This window comes from Stegodyphus dumicola, chromosome 9 (genome assembly GCF_044657685.1).
Source record: "Stegodyphus dumicola isolate Sdum_Otavi_A_Nest chromosome 9, ASM4465768v1".
In the NCBI taxonomy this organism is placed as follows: domain Eukaryota; kingdom Metazoa; phylum Arthropoda; class Arachnida; order Araneae; family Eresidae; genus Stegodyphus; species Stegodyphus dumicola.
The window spans coordinates 2,018,697-2,034,860 of NC_140776.1; the positions used below are offsets into that span (position 1 = coordinate 2,018,697).

General features: G+C 32.2%; 2 long non-coding RNA genes across 2 annotated transcripts in view; one reads left to right on the top strand and one right to left on the bottom strand.

Annotated features, from left to right (window-relative positions):
• Positions 1 to 2,830, bottom strand: part of LOC118189189 (uncharacterized) — a 39,081-nt gene extending 36,251 nt beyond the window's left edge. The window contains exon 1 of the long non-coding RNA XR_015043190.1: positions 2,502 to 2,830. This is a non-coding gene — a long non-coding RNA (uncharacterized LOC118189189). The remainder of the gene's footprint in view (positions 1 to 2,501) is intronic.
• LOC118189177 (uncharacterized) overlaps positions 1 to 16,164 on the top strand; it is a 177,987-nt gene that overhangs the window by 12,680 nt on the left and 149,143 nt on the right. The window lies entirely within an intron of this gene.

The window sequence follows — 16,164 nt, forward strand, 5'->3', positions numbered from 1 at the left end:
TTAGTTTTGAACTTGATTTCTAAAATATATACCTTGAAACTCTTAATAGTCTTCTAGGGCCTCTTCTTTTTATTTTTATAATAAATCAAATGAACAGAATTATCAGGATATGACTTTTGGAAAAGAACAGCACCGTAATCATTAATATTCGCATGTAGTATTTAAAATTCTGTATCGAAATTTGAATTACAAATATCAAGCACACATTTCGGAAAAAATAAATTCTAGAATACTTTTAAAGCATTTCAAATTCAACATTACATTTAAATGCAGAACATATAACGATCTTAGATAACAGATCGCTGTATAGTTTGACAGTAATAAAATAACTAGAAATATTCCGAAGTATACCGACAAACCCAAGGAACTTTGAATCTGCCGAAGATTTTCCGAAAATTTCATCTCTGCTGTAGTTTTCGAAGCGGAGAGGAAAATCAAACAATTAAGCTATGAAAAAAAAATCGAGGAATTTTACTTGATTTTTTAAAAATCGGCATTTTAAAAATCGACATTTTAAAAATTAATTACGATTTAATTACAATACCATAACTAATATCAAGTTAATATCCTTTCAAATTTCTTTAACCCCATTAGTTTTATCTACTGCTAAAAATTATCCATGTAGTATCACTACAATTTCATTTATCGCAGGACGGAAAAGAAATATTATGAATCACTGAAACACAAATTGGGAATTCCATAATCCGACTGGAACCTTCAAAAATTTAAATTGCCCATTATGTATCACAAATGATGTATATTTTCTACTGTCCTTATGAACGTCAGCATGGAAAAAGCCATTTTTAAGATCTATTGCACTGAACATACGTGTTTTTGAAAGCTATGCAACACATCATCTTTCAGGGCAAACTGGTAGACTGTGAAGACCAGAGAGAGCGTAAATAACCTCAACAAACAAAAGTCTTCGGCGAGAGATAAAACCTGAAATGTTTCATATTTCTTTTAATTGTTTAGTGAATACTTTTTTTATTAATCTGTATCCAATAAATCTGAAAAATATTTTAACTTTCTTGAAAAATATAAAATGAACTATTAAAATCCTTACTTTGCTTCGACAATGATTAAACGTCGAAATTCGTAAACAGGATGCATGCATTTCCTAAAATATTAATATGCTAAATAACTATCCACTGATTTTATTACAATTTAGATAATAATTTAACACTTCAATTTTGTAGTTTTATACTGTACTTATAGGTTTGTGTAAGGTTAGGAAATTTTGCCTTTTAGCAATTTCTTTCGTAAAAGTATTATGAAAGATACAATCCACGCTGCCACTTTTTAAGAGTCTTATTAAGGTTATAAAGTCTTGAACTTTCGGTTGCTTTGCTACTTATTTGGCTTCTTAAGGAACAGAAATGCAACAAAATTTCTAAGACAGACGCACTGCTTTGAATGCGCGTTACTATGAAAATGAAAAGAAAGCAGTCCATCCAAGTATATATTGCTTGAATGGGAAGTTAAAAGCATAAAAATAATGAAATTTACATTATCTGTTATAAAAGCGACTGATTTGATGGAAAAGAGTTTCTCAGATATACTACAAATGAAAATCTAGTTTATATTTCTTGAACTAATCTTAGATATGTGTCTGGGGTCTGTAAAATAGAATATAGTAACTCGTATTTTTAATGTTTTTAAGTCAGAAAATTTATCAGAATAGAATTTTGTAGATTATTTAGCGAACTTACTATACAGCAATAAAAATTAATGAAATGCAGCAAAAAATTTTAGAAAGAAATACTAGTTTTGTTTTCAGGAACTGAAGTATTAAATTCTATTAAGGTTATTCTTATGATTCATTTGCAATCTCATAGACGGGGGGAAAACCGATTGAAAAGCTAAACTGTAAAGTCACGTTTCAATCATTACATCCATTAAATAATACAATACTCTTTCTTTATTTTAATCTTTTAGAAATAGTCCTTAGTCTTGAAGAAAAATCTTAAAACTCGTAAAATGGAATCGACTAGTGAACTATTAATTTTTAAATTTGAATCCTCTTACAGAGATGAAAGTCGTGAAGCAAAGAATTACTGTGAACATCGGATATAATGAAAATGGTATTTTCTTACAACAGCATGCCACTTTTATGTTAAAAATATTCTGTTACTTAAGCACTAACCTAAAAATTTAGCCATCACCCTATGGAGAAATGTTTCCTGTATTACCAGTAATGAATATCAATTAGTCGATATCATTTTGATGCTAGAATATTATTTGATTTTCTAAAATCGCTAATGAATATTTTTATCGGCAAATCTAGAGTCAAGCTTCTTTAAATTTGGTGGTTTTAATACAAATTATTATTTCCGTTAGAAATCATGTGCTTCCTTCTTAACTTGTTCATCCGTAAGAAAATTAAAGTAACAAAAAAGGAGAAAAAATGCTGAGAAGAAAGACCTGGAAGTGCTCATTCAGGCTCTGATAGAAATCATTTTAACTTTTCAATCTCAGGCCTTAATAACAACATTAATTACCGTTGTCCAACAGGACCGAAGCGAGAGTGATGCGAACGTGATCAACGGGCATCGCATCCAGAATATAAATGTGGGAAAAGGATTTAGCTCTGAGGGCATGTGTAGAGGAATACAGGACAGCGATCACCTGCTTCTCCGAAAAGGTCCCTCTCTCGCATGCTTTTTGAAGAACTCAGCTCCCTCGATTACCTTTCTTCTGGCTAATCATCCTCAACTTCCGTTGCTGAGAAAGCAGTCCGTCAGTCGCAACGTCTCGCGGGTGTGCGCACGTGAGAAAAGCGGACGTCGGCACGAAACTGCAACATGTCACCCGCCATGCAAAACACCGTGTCGCGCATGTCTACTCGTCTCGCACCGTTGCTCTTCTCGACACCTCGCTTAACGCGTCTGGGAGGGGGATTTTTTAGTTCGTTTTTTCCCTTGCTGAGCTGCTGGGAGTTTTCCTGAGAGAAAGAATCTTGACGACTTTGTATAGTGATGCTTGATCAGAACTTTACGTTCTACATGAACCCTGTTAATATCACAATCCTAATTTCTAATAACAGCAAATAAACCAAACATTTGAATTTTAGCCAACCAGAATGGTGTCGTTTAATTTCTATTTCACTGGATTTCAACTTCTTGCAATTAACCAAATAAGATGTTTTAATACTGCTAATTTAATTTCAGTAGACTTTATTAAATGCATTTCGAAAAAAAATGTTCTGCTGAAACTTAGCATAAAATACACTTGATGTGTAAGTCACAATGTACAAAATTGCTGTAAAATATTAAATTCCTGGCATAATTTAATAATAGAGAAGTATGTCTGCATCATGCAGGACATTTGAAAATTCTAAATTCTGAGCTTTAAGTTACCGCTGTTACGAATGGGTATTCGCTCTTTGATATACTTCTAAATTTAAAAAAAAAAAAGTTTGCGGAGGTGTTTCAGAATGAAATGAATTCCGGAAGAAACAATCTGGAAACATCAAGTACTTTTCATTCAGTCCCTAAAAAGGTAACATATTGAAATAATATAAGTTATCTCTGGGATCACAAGGATAGATGCATGGGAGCAATAGAAATTCCTTCAACATCTTAAAAGAAATGAATGTATACCTACGTTCTGAGTATGTCCTTAAATTATTCACATAACATTCAACAGTTGCAAATAAAGTAGTTAAGTAGATGATTCTTTTCCAAATATTCATAGATAAGTGCAATATTTTGAAATAAATGAAGTATAAAAGATTTAATTTTCTGAAGTCGTATCAGCTGTAAAATGATAATAAAAGGGCATATACTCGTATAATATGGTGAATGAGGCAGACCCATGCTGCAGTTATTAAGATTTTATTTGATGCAATGCTGCGCAGTAGTTGCTACGTCATTTTTTCCAGGCAGTGAAAAGCCTGTCGTGTCAAATATTGCGTGCTTATAATATGTAATCATTGTTACTTTTTTTTTATCGGGGAGGTGTAAAACCTGTATTTAGGCTTAAGAGACACACAAAAAAGGATTAATAGTTAATGCCATATTAATTATGTTTCATAGTATAATAGGCTATTAAGGTATTAAGCTATTTCATATAGCATTAATCATATTTCATAGCATTTTTCTTGCACAGGCTTTCTGTTAAACCAACAGAAATATCAGTATATCTGGAATTCCTTGAAAGGTTAATTAAACATTAGTCGTATTTTAATTATAAATTTCATGAAATTTTTACACATTTAAAAAAACTGTATAGTTTTAACTTCCAATGTTTTGATTTATTCATTAATGATGAATCTTCATATGTAATTTCTAGGCAACGAATTGGAGTATCGAAGCAATTGTTGATTATTACTGGAAAGTATGAAAAAAATCATAAGAAACCTACAAAATAATTTCTAATTGGAGATAATTTAAATAATTATCAATTAAAATGACATAGGATTAAAAGCAGAAATTATAAATTTTTTGTTGAAAATGTTAATATCGCGTGCTAAAATCTGAAATAAAACCTTCAAAATAACTTCGTTTCTTAGGGAAGCGCAATTTATTCAAACAACTAGAAAGGCACTAAAGAAACTAGTATAAGAATGTAAGAAAGAATATAATCGAATTGATTTTCATTTTATATTTGATTTAACAGAAATGGACTTTTTTAAGAAGACTAATTTCTACTTTACTACTAAAAAAATTAGAAGAAGGTATATACTAAACTTTCGGGCCTGTATTTCATGAAAATGGAATATTTGTATTTGTAATCAATCTATAATATTTCATATATTATTCAAATATCATCATATTTATATATTTCATACTCATTAAAATAAAAATGAACTTGTTCTTTTTACTAATCATTTCGATGAATATTTAGGAGTTCATGTAAATTTTGATAAAATATTTCGATGTTTAAGTTAAAAATAATTTTCTTTATAAAACTTTTAGGGATATAACTGAAAGAATACGCATTGTTATGAACAGAAATTACCACAGATGTTAATTAACTGATTTATTTATTCATCAGGCGATTTTCTAAGGTAATATGGAATTCATAATTTTCATGCACACTAGTTTCTATTCTGCTATGGTCAAAGGAAGAAAGAACGAGTACCAACCCCATAAAAAGAGCATCATTAGCAACTAATAAGTAAGCGCTCTTCATTTAAAAGTTGATATCTACTATTCATTTACTTTTGCGAAAATAAAAGGTAATGTTGAGCTTTTTTTATAAATCTTTCCTGTCCCAACAGCAGTACAGCGACCACCCAGCGTGCTTCCTGATGTTTCCTCCTCTTTTCAGATCTGTAATTTTGCATACAACCGTGAAAATAAACATTTTCTGAAAGCAAACAGAGCTTCTAAACCGAAATGCCGCATTTTATTCAATAAAATAAAGGGGAAGGGAATGATGTCATCATGCTTTGTGAGCTTTTCTTTTAATTAAAAGAATTAATCTGGAGAATATTTTACTGGATTTAAAACCTCAAAAATCATTATTTTCAAGATAGATATATGTAAAATTAAATGTTATACCAATTTTTAAATACCTGTTTCGTGTGTGATAATTATGGTTGCAAGGAACGGAAATATTTCCTAATTGTCCTAAATGTACATATCCTAAATGTACGCTTGATTAATTAAGTACAAATTAATTTGTTGTTTATTGTCATATAAAAAATATAATATATAAATATAATCCTTTCAGGGAAACTCTTACCACACAACTTTTATAACTTTCTATCGCGTATTTTTCTCCTTTTATATCATATGGAAGTTATATTAATATATGTTGCCAAAACCACATTTCTAAAAGAATGAAACCTTTTTACTTTTTATACTTTTACACTGCTAAGGAGGACTACTGACCGGGAACAAGCCCTTGCAGTATGATGTCCCCCCTGCAGACATTTATTAAGTCTAAATAAAAAAAGAGATTACAGAGTCACATCTAGATAGGGAATACAAAGGACTACCTTGAATACATATGACATTCCTGATAGCATAGATTAAAAAATAAATACTTAGAAGTACAAAGCTGCATTGATACAAAACTGGTAAAACAAAAACAGTAAAATTTAAGACTAACAATGGAATTTCAAGCCTGCAGTTATACATCACACTGAGTTACTATTATACACTTACTATAATTCCGCACATTACTAATGAAAAAAACATATTATGCAATATATTACTATAATACTGAACAACACACTAACATAGTAAAACTGATACTACAAATAAAACACACGATATACACTGCTCGTATCAGAAAAGTACACACTGACATAGTAAAGCTGATACTACAAATAAAACACAACATATACACTGCTCGTATCAGAAAAGTAGACAATTCTGTAGATGATGCTGTACTTTAACGCTAAAACTAATCAAAAGAACACTAGACAATAACCTTTGGAAACAGTCACAGTGAAATTAGGAATATAATATATTGTAGCAGAGTTAGAATACGAGTCATTTCAAAACATTAAATCCAGCAAAACATTCCAATACATATTTACAAAGTTCTATAACCAAGAAAGTCTGGTTCAATACTACTATTATATATCCCACTTACTTATCGTTATACGACCCTAAACTATTACACTCCACATTAATAGAAAAAAATATACAAGATACTTAATGGAATACTGTACATACACTGAAATAAAATGGCGAATACTACAAAATAACAATCAATATACAATGTGCTTATCAGAAAGTTGGTTCTGTGGCCAGGAATATTTGTTAGAAACTGTTGCATTTTGCACAATACTAGAAACTGTTACAAAACATTTGCACACAATATTTCATGGTACTAGCCGAGAGCTCTATATATGTATTTACTATTATACCGCAAACTTAATTTGAAAACATAACACAACGCACTTACTACCTAACAGGTCAATACACTAAGACAATATGTAAATTGAAATACACATAATACAATACAAAAATTAAGTAAACACAATAAAATTTATAATAATGAATAGAAGCGACACTGAAGTACAAATAGACAGACATTGATTGTGGTAATCTGCATCTAGGAGGTAACATGTTCCAACAAAGTTATTCATGTACCGCACTAAACATAGCTGTCATACATATACGTAACATAGGTACCATGGCATGACATTAGTCTCTGAAATTGTCCTAATTTCAGTAGTTGAATATTATCGTATATAGTAAGATACCAAATTTGTAAGGTAGAATCATGAAAGCTACTGATCTTCTATAGTTGTTAGTATAGAATTGCCTGTAGCTGCTATTGACACCGCTTCTGTTCAACAGAATTCACGAGCACAAATGTCCATTACTCTATGAATCCGATTAAATGCGAGCTTACTTCTCTTGAGGGTGTCTGGCCATCCGGACCAGTGTGCTTCAGAGGGTTTTTTTTTAAATGAAATGGTATCGTGAGAGAGCATTCGAAAGCAGAGTGATCCGGATCACCTAGTGTTCCACATCTACAACTGTCTGAAGTAGCTAATCTGAAGTGCCGTAAATAGCTTGGAAATGGTCCGTGTCCAGTAAAGAAATGTGTAAGATGAGCACTACAAGTGACCAGATTCAGACCAACTTTGGGGAAGAAACGAAAGGTTCTGCGGCCTGTGGTGGAGTTGTTCCATCTCTGTTGCCAAATTTTTAACATTTTTAGTTCGGTAATCTTTTTTAAACAGGAAACTGGTGCTTTTAGGGGTGTTACAGGCATATTCAAGTCGTTAGCTGCTAGCTTAGCAAGCCTATCGGCCTCTTCGTTTCCAGCAATGCCTACATGCGCGGGAACCCAGCTCAAGTACGGTCGTTGGGACTCGGGAATCTGAAGTAAAGCATCCCTAATAATGTAGACAGAATCCGCTTTGCTGTTGAGTTCTTTAATGGCCAATAGGCTCGAAGCTGAATCACTCAGTATTCTGACTGGTCCTGTTAGATTTTGCTTAATATAATCTAATGCTGCCTTAATTGCTACAAGTTCCGCCTGAAATACACTATTGTAATCTGACAGCCTGTGTGACCAAGTGTAGCAGATAGTATTGCCACGCATGACGCAGAAGCCGCTACCTGTGCCAAGCTCCGTTTTAGAACCATCCGTATAAAGACAAATTTCGTGCCTAGCCGGAATTAAGGGCTCTATGGTGACTTTGTCATCATAATTTATGTCCGCCGGATGTCCCAGAGAACTAGGGGAATGATCCTCGTAATCACGAGCGCGGTAATGAGTACTCCACAAGATAAAATCTTCCTTTATGCAAAGTGATCCGGATCACCTAGTGTTCCACATCTAAAACTGTCTGAAGTAGCTAATCTGAAGCGCCGTAAATAGCTTGGAAATGGTCCGTGTCCAGTAAAGAAATGTGTAAGATGAGCACTACTAGTGACCAGATTCAGACCAACTTTGGGGAAGAAACGAAAGGTTTGCGGCCTGTGGTGCTTGTCCAGCCTCTCTCTCCACGACATCCGTGCTTGTCCAGCCTCTCTCTCCACGACAAGATCAAATTGGGAACATGCTGGTATATGTTTACCTTCATTTCTGGGGCATACTTCTAGTTAAACAAATAAAGGGAAAAGATTTCCTTATGGATATCTATAAATTGTCCCTATAATGAATTTAAGTGGTTTTACAGGACATTATTTGCACATGCGGTGGATTGTTAACTATTTTTATGTTCTGCTATGCTATACCCATTGAGTAATTTTCATATCGATAGATTTCTTCCTTTGTGATGCTATAGAGTTAATGCGCAGCAGTGTGTTGCTAAGATATTGTAATGTGCCGTGTGTCCAGCATACTCTTATAATAAGAAATGCATACCTATGTATACATCAATACAATTTTATAAACTTTAAAGGAAATAAACCATGTGAAAGAGTTTAATGCGCAGTGAGCTGCGCAGGAACATTTCGCATTTGCAGACATGTTTATAAAAGATTGTTTATATGCATTATTACAATGTATTAATAGTGTACATAAATATATTATTCATTTACAAAAATAATTTTTATTAAAACATTTTCCTCTTCTTGTAACATATGCACTTAACCAATGTTTATTGCGATTAATCATAATAATTACATGCGATCACTGAATTTGGCTATATATATATATAAACCTATATAAACAGTAAAAAAAAACTAATCATACCAGTAGTTTTGATGTTCTCTTAAAAAAAGGATTATGTAGTGTAAATTTTAGGGTTAAAAGTAGGCGCTCATGTTCTCTACTTTAAAGCTTTCATAAAATTTCATTCCTCTGAATGAAAACTATGTCCTGTGCATCAACCGACTCAGGATGTTGTACTAAAAATTACAGCCAATAAGACAATTGCGTTGAAAGGTTAGATCTTGAAACCATTTGGCAATAACATCCACTTACCTAGGTAAATGTGTCTGGAGGTATAAGGAATTCGTGAACAGTCAACAGGGAAAAGTTCTCTTCTATCACTTCAAAGCAATTTAAGTTTGATCAGATAAGATCTTGTGATAAAAATCAGGGATTAATTTTCTTTTATTCTCTCTTTAAGTACCAGGTATTCATATCTTCCTTGAACTAAGGCTGCATTTTCTTCCAATAGACGATAAGGTATTGTTTAGATGAATTTTAATTTGGGCATTTGTCGTAAATTAGGTCTGGAAGACGACAGCAATGTTTTTTATCGCGTTATAACAGAAGGGAAAATTACAGGGCGGGGTCTCTAAAATGTGACATTGAAATGATGTTTCCTGAAACAATGGTATCGTTCCATTTGAAATTACGGACCGTGGAAGATACTATGTATAGAAAATATTATTTTATTTCCTTTCAAAGTGCCTTTGATAAGCATGACAGCCAAAATGTTTTTGATTTACCCCTACAGGCAAGGAATATTGCGCTTAAGGATAATTTCTAACAGCCAAGTGCCTCATAAAATGCCCACACGCCACATACAGCGCAATAAAAATATTCAATCCCCTATTCAGATTTGAAAAATAAATTATTATCTATTATTTTCTTAGCGCGGGCTGACCACTTGATGACATAATTTAAGCGAAGAGATTTATTTTTCATAACTTGAGTGAATTCCTGAGATCATTGAACATTATTTCTTAATGTGGATTACGATTATTTTCAGTTGTGAGCATTCGAAAAAAATGAATGATATTTTACGATATTTTGTTTCTCAATATTAATAGTCTTGACAATATAAATGCAGTTTAGAAAATAGTTGAGTATTTCTTTGAAGTATCCATTTCTGAATTCTCATGCAGAATAATGTATAGCAAACAATGAAAATTATCGAATATTTTTTAAAGATGAGTAATTTTAATGATGACTAACAGAAATATCTAAATGATGTATCGAATATTAATGAAATGAATTGATTATATGCACATATTATTAAGCCTTTAGACTAACTACTATGGAGGACTTGTTATAATATACGGATGCTTTAAAATTATTCTTGCAAACAAGCAATTCATGATCATAAGCTAAAAATTAAACCAATCTAAAGATTTATAAGAATTTCTAGAAATTGTAAAATTTTGAGATTTTTATAAGTACTGAGGTAAGATTTCTAGAAATTTCTTTATAATGCGAAAGAAGAAACTATATGGAATAAAATTATCATGACACAAACACTTATAAGGTATTTTGTCCCTCCTCTGTGCGTGCCTTCGTGATGTAACGGGAACTACGCTGGACGCGAATTGGTAAAGTCTGGAGTTCGAATTACACACTTCTTACGTTCCTGCATCGATATAACTCTACACACTTTTAGTGACTTTAGTAACGCTTTTTCACGGAACTACACATAATCTAATTTATTATTTTCCGCAATATTGTTTCTTAACATTTATGTATACAGCTCGCCCAACCGGTGTAATGGTTAGCGTCGCTCGCTGCCGTGCCTAAGGGCCCGGGTTCGAATCCCGGAAATAAGGTATAGTGTGAATGCAAGTAATAATGAAGGCATAATAGGAAATAAAGTATAGTGTCGGCGAGACATGAGGGCAGTCTAAATATGCGGCCAGCCGAAATACCTCTCGTGTGTTTTGGTGGAAGGGAAGAGGGGTGGAAGACCCTCAAACCCGTCCCCCCTGGGGTGCTCTCCAACAAAATTGGGGGCGGAACTGAGCTAAGTCGTCCTGTTACCTGAATGGTGCTCAAAGCTGTTGCCAACGGCAGGCTTGTAATCTAGTGCTCCTTGCCATGAGGAATTTAGTGGCCTTGGGTTGACTACATCAGACAAGTGAACATAAACAACAACAGTCGAATGTCAGAAACGGAATGCGATTGAAAAGCTAGAGGCTACCTTGAAGCGAAAGCAAGTCCGTAAATGTTTAAAAATATTCAAAAGTATCCTTTCAAGAATCTGAAAACGTTTCATACACTTAGGTTAATATACCGTCATGCCCAGGTTAAAACGAAATCATGCTGCAATTCTTTCCTCGAACAATTATTAAGACCAAAGTTTTCCCCCCATTGACTCATACAGCGGAAAAGCCCTTCTAACGTGGTAAAGACAGAATTACGATTGGAGCATCATTTCTTACTTTACAGACGAAACTAGGTTTTTGTTTTTTGAAGTAAATGTATACAATCGAAGGTAAAACTCGTGCTATAGTAGTCCTGACATCATTACCGAAAGCTGTTATTACAAATGTGATGAAATCACGGACTATACTCATCGTTTTGAATAGGCGTATTGATCTGCACGTTTTTACTGGAAAATGGTTACTCCTTAAAGCTACAAAATTCTTAATTCCCAGAGAAAATCCCCAGTTCGTTTTATTATTGAGGCTACTCCTGAATAAATATCATATGAAATATCAACGTACTTGTTGGTATTTCGGTTAAGTCGCCCATATCTTCTTGAAATATTTCTCAAGTCCAGATATAATATTCAGCATGAAAATGCTTGTTTTCTCAGTTCACAACTAAAATCCTACCTAATTAGATTTTTAAATAGCTAATTGCAAATGCAGGCTATTATGCTATTAAGGTTAGTTACACATCTCAAGCTAAAGGTCTTTATTACTTTAATAAACATTTAAAAAAATATGCAAAGATGTCGCAGTTAAAACTTCCTATCAGCGATTAAATATTCTGCATTCGAGAAGACGCATACATCATTTTATTTCAAAATGGTGTATAGAAAATAAAATGTGATTATAATATGAATGCGATATGATTTTTCAAATGTTCGCCTGCACTACTTAATATCCTTTTAATTTAGTCATTCGTGAATGACAGTAATGTAATTTGAAGATAAGTTCAAAATTTAACTTTATTACTCTAGATGGTTATCATTAGCAATCTGATAATACTTTCATTATGTGATGAGGATAAAATGCTTCCAATTAAAAATGCACAGCGTTATCGATGGTTTATTTCTCCAAAGCGCAGCTTAATATATGAAAGCAGATAAAATATAATGCAAAAGGTAACCTAATCAGTATTGTTAACTGAGGGATAGGTTTTAAGACACTAAATTCGTTATTGTCTTAGATATACCGTTATGCGGAGATATACCGTTAACTGTTTACAAATATCTCAAATTGAAATTTATATATTACCGCTCACGCTGGTAAAGTTTGTTTGAAGTACCTTGATGCCAGTTTAATATTAGGCTTTGTGTTAACGTTAGTATTCTAGAATAGATCCGTGCGTTTTGAGAGAGAGAGAGAGAGAGAGAAAGAGAGAGAGAGAAAGAGAGAGAGAGAGAGATGGGCCCTTCGAAATATGTATAGCTTTTCTACGAAACCAAAGTTAATATAATACGAAATGTATAGTAAGACTTTCAAATTTTGCTTAAATTTTATGTCCATTTCAGCGTAATACAAAGTGTTTCCGTTGGATTTCCAAAAATCTCAAATGCTAATGATTCGTTTTTTGTTTGTTTGTTTTGTTTTGTTTTGTTTTTTCATCCACTTGTTTTTATTTATTGTATTTTAATTTTATCAATTGTAATCATCTCATCCTGTGTTTGGCCTGTTTTAATCATCTTTGGCTTTGCGCCAATAACCTCTCACTCACTCATTTTTTTTTTTCATATTCTAAAGGAACATTCTTAATTTTGCAAAATAAATATATAATACTTTTTTTTATTTAACTGCCTATTTACTCTTAATCATATCTACTTTGAAACAGTAATTATTCAACAAAATATTTAAATATAATTAATAATTACCCAACATTGATAATATTCTTAATTCGAAGCTTATAGCTGGAAAGAACTGCAAAACTCTTGTATAATACACAATTGAGTATTTTGTTGACTTTTTTACTTTTTAACTATAAGCATCATCCTTTAAACAGCTATTTCTTTTTGCGATGGTAACACCAAAAAACGAATTGTTTAGGGGAAAATGTGTTTGTTTAAGGAAAATTACTGTTTCTTTATTCTCAGAATAATTTATATTTTGCTTGCATACAATGGGATTTCTAATACAGAGCTGCAAAAAAACACGTCGCTTTTGAGATTACGATATAGTGAATGACCTGCGTATTATCTTGGCAAACGACAGATGACGGAAAGTAAAAGATTTAGACAGAAGGGGGAAAACCCCTCAAAGCTTTCTAATAGAATACATAATCACTTTGCATCGCGAGTGTAAAGTGTCAATGCATTTTGGCATGTTGTTGAAGATAATATCAATAGATTCATTGCAGTCTTTTGCACTGTTGTAGAAGGATGCGGCGTACAATTCCTGTAGGATATATGAAAGCGTTTACATGTTTGGTCTCATGCTCACGAGCAATGCTAATAGACCAAGATCTTAACTCTTAGCTAACGATTTGACCTTAATCCATTAATTATACCTTCGGTTTTCAAGTACTTGTGTACCATTGAAGTGAAGCAGATTTTAGCAATCAAACATCTAGAACTTTCTTTTTTATAAATTTTAATAAAGCTGCATATTAAGCTCAAAACTTTTCAGATAATTCAGTTCATTCGCATTTATTTCATGAAAGTTATATTTCCCTTGAGCAAATCTGAATACATTCGATTTGACTTTGTGGCCCAGTAGAAAGAATGTTTTTGATAGAAACATTCTTTCTACTGGGCCACAAAGAAAGAATGTTTTTGATATGACTTTCATCTTTAACTCGTGTAGAAAGTCAATAATCAGTCTAATTAATCCACATGTAAAAGTGGTTTTCATTGACCATATTTTTTTAGAATTTAATTGTTTGAGTTACAATTTAATTATAATAAAGTATATTTAATTTAAATCCGTGTTATCAAAATTTAAACAAACATATTTTATTTAATTTTACTTGACAAAAATTAGCAAACTTTTTATTTATTACAATGATTTAATGTGGGATGAGTAGTATAAATTATCTGCAAAAAATTGCTAATATATTCTCTTACATTTTTTGAAAATATGTTTCATATGCTTTATTCACGTCATTTGATGTAAAAATAAGTATAAAATCTAAAGAGTCTACATTTTATGTCCTATAAATATAATAAATTCAATGATTAAAAGAATGCAATGGATATCGCATACGAGATCATGGTAGTTATTGCATTACAACACAAAAATCTTCCTGCACTATCTTGAAGATTAATACACTTGCGCCATCTGATAGTCAGATGGGAAATTTAACTATTATTCGTAGATCTTTTTTCAGTAGAGCATAACCACAATGTAGAATGAATGAACGAGGAACTAAATGGTTGTCAAATTTTTTCCCGAAAAAAAAATTATTACCTCACATGTGCTTGAGCGAAACATAAACTCATTTCTAATCACGGAGTATCCAGGAAAGATGGTTCGCTGACTACAGTGATTTCTTTTTGTAGCTACTCAAACAGTTGTTGATTTTGATTGATCTTTGCCTGGATGCCAAAGTTGTAATTTGTAGTAAGTATAAAAATGCATACAATTGTTACATTAGTAATTCTTCAAAATGATCGAGTTGAAAAATCATTTACGCTTCGTTTAAGATTATATCTCTTCTTTTGTTCAACTTTAATTATGTTCCTATTCATTAATTCTAATTACTCTTGTGAGGAGAAAAATTGAGCACAATAACCAACATTCGCGTAATACATTTTTAATTAATTTGACTTTTAAGTGAACCTTTATATAAAAGCTATTTAAATTGCACGAAATGGTAACATATAACATATTTCAGGAAAAAATTTGTATTCAATAGACTAAAGCATCATTGTAACTAATTTCAGCTCCAGCCTGTAATGCAGGCCTAGAAGCATGTAAAGGGTTTCGGCTAGAGTAGTGGGAAGAAAGAGAGAGAATGAGATAAATATATATTTTTGAGATATATCTATGATAAAGAATATATATATTTATCAAGGATGGAATCTATGAAATTTATTTCGCAACTTTAAAAAAATGTTCTCATATTTTGTGAACATGTTTTTGCAATAAATAAATTCATGAATTTTAGTTCCCGACTTTGCTTTTTTTTTATTTCTATTTTATTAGATTGTTTTTACATTTAAATAATTTCAATATATTCCTTATTAGAATTTTCCCGAAGTGCTGAAATATTAATTTTTTCCGAAGTCCAACCAGAGTTCTTTGAGATTTTTTTGCCACGTACATCCCTTTAAAAAGCGCAAGCGTAGGTTTTCTTTATTTCCAACTCCTGGTTATTACTGAATGACTAAGGTGAAGATATGTTATCGTATCTTGCCATTTTGCTTAATTTTTTTTGACAGAGAAAATCATCTAACGTAGAAATTAACTCCAGATATTGATTTTTCATTTGAGAGACAATCAATAAAGGAATACAAATGGAAGGCTCAAGCAGTGCATTTAGATAACATTTCAAGAAAACAAAGTTCTGTAACATGAGCCTAAACCACGAAAACTTTCAAACAGTATCCGGAAATATTATAATTTAACTCATGAAATTTTGCCTTGTATTTCGGTGTTAAAATTGTTGCTATATGTAAAAATACATAACACTTGAGACTGACTGTAGAGTACTTTGATAAACAAGAGACATTTAATAGGCATCGATTTGAAACAATGATTATTGAAATGTTATTGACATGAAAGAAAGAGTTTTGATACCCCCAGATTTCAGTTCTGTACGTAAAGGTCTAACAAAACTAAGTAGAACTGGGTATAGTCCACTTATCAGAACAGTTGTGTCTTTCTATGATCTTTTGTCAATAAGATGATGCACTCTCTGCCCACATCACGGATTATTCATGAGACCGGTATAATGTTC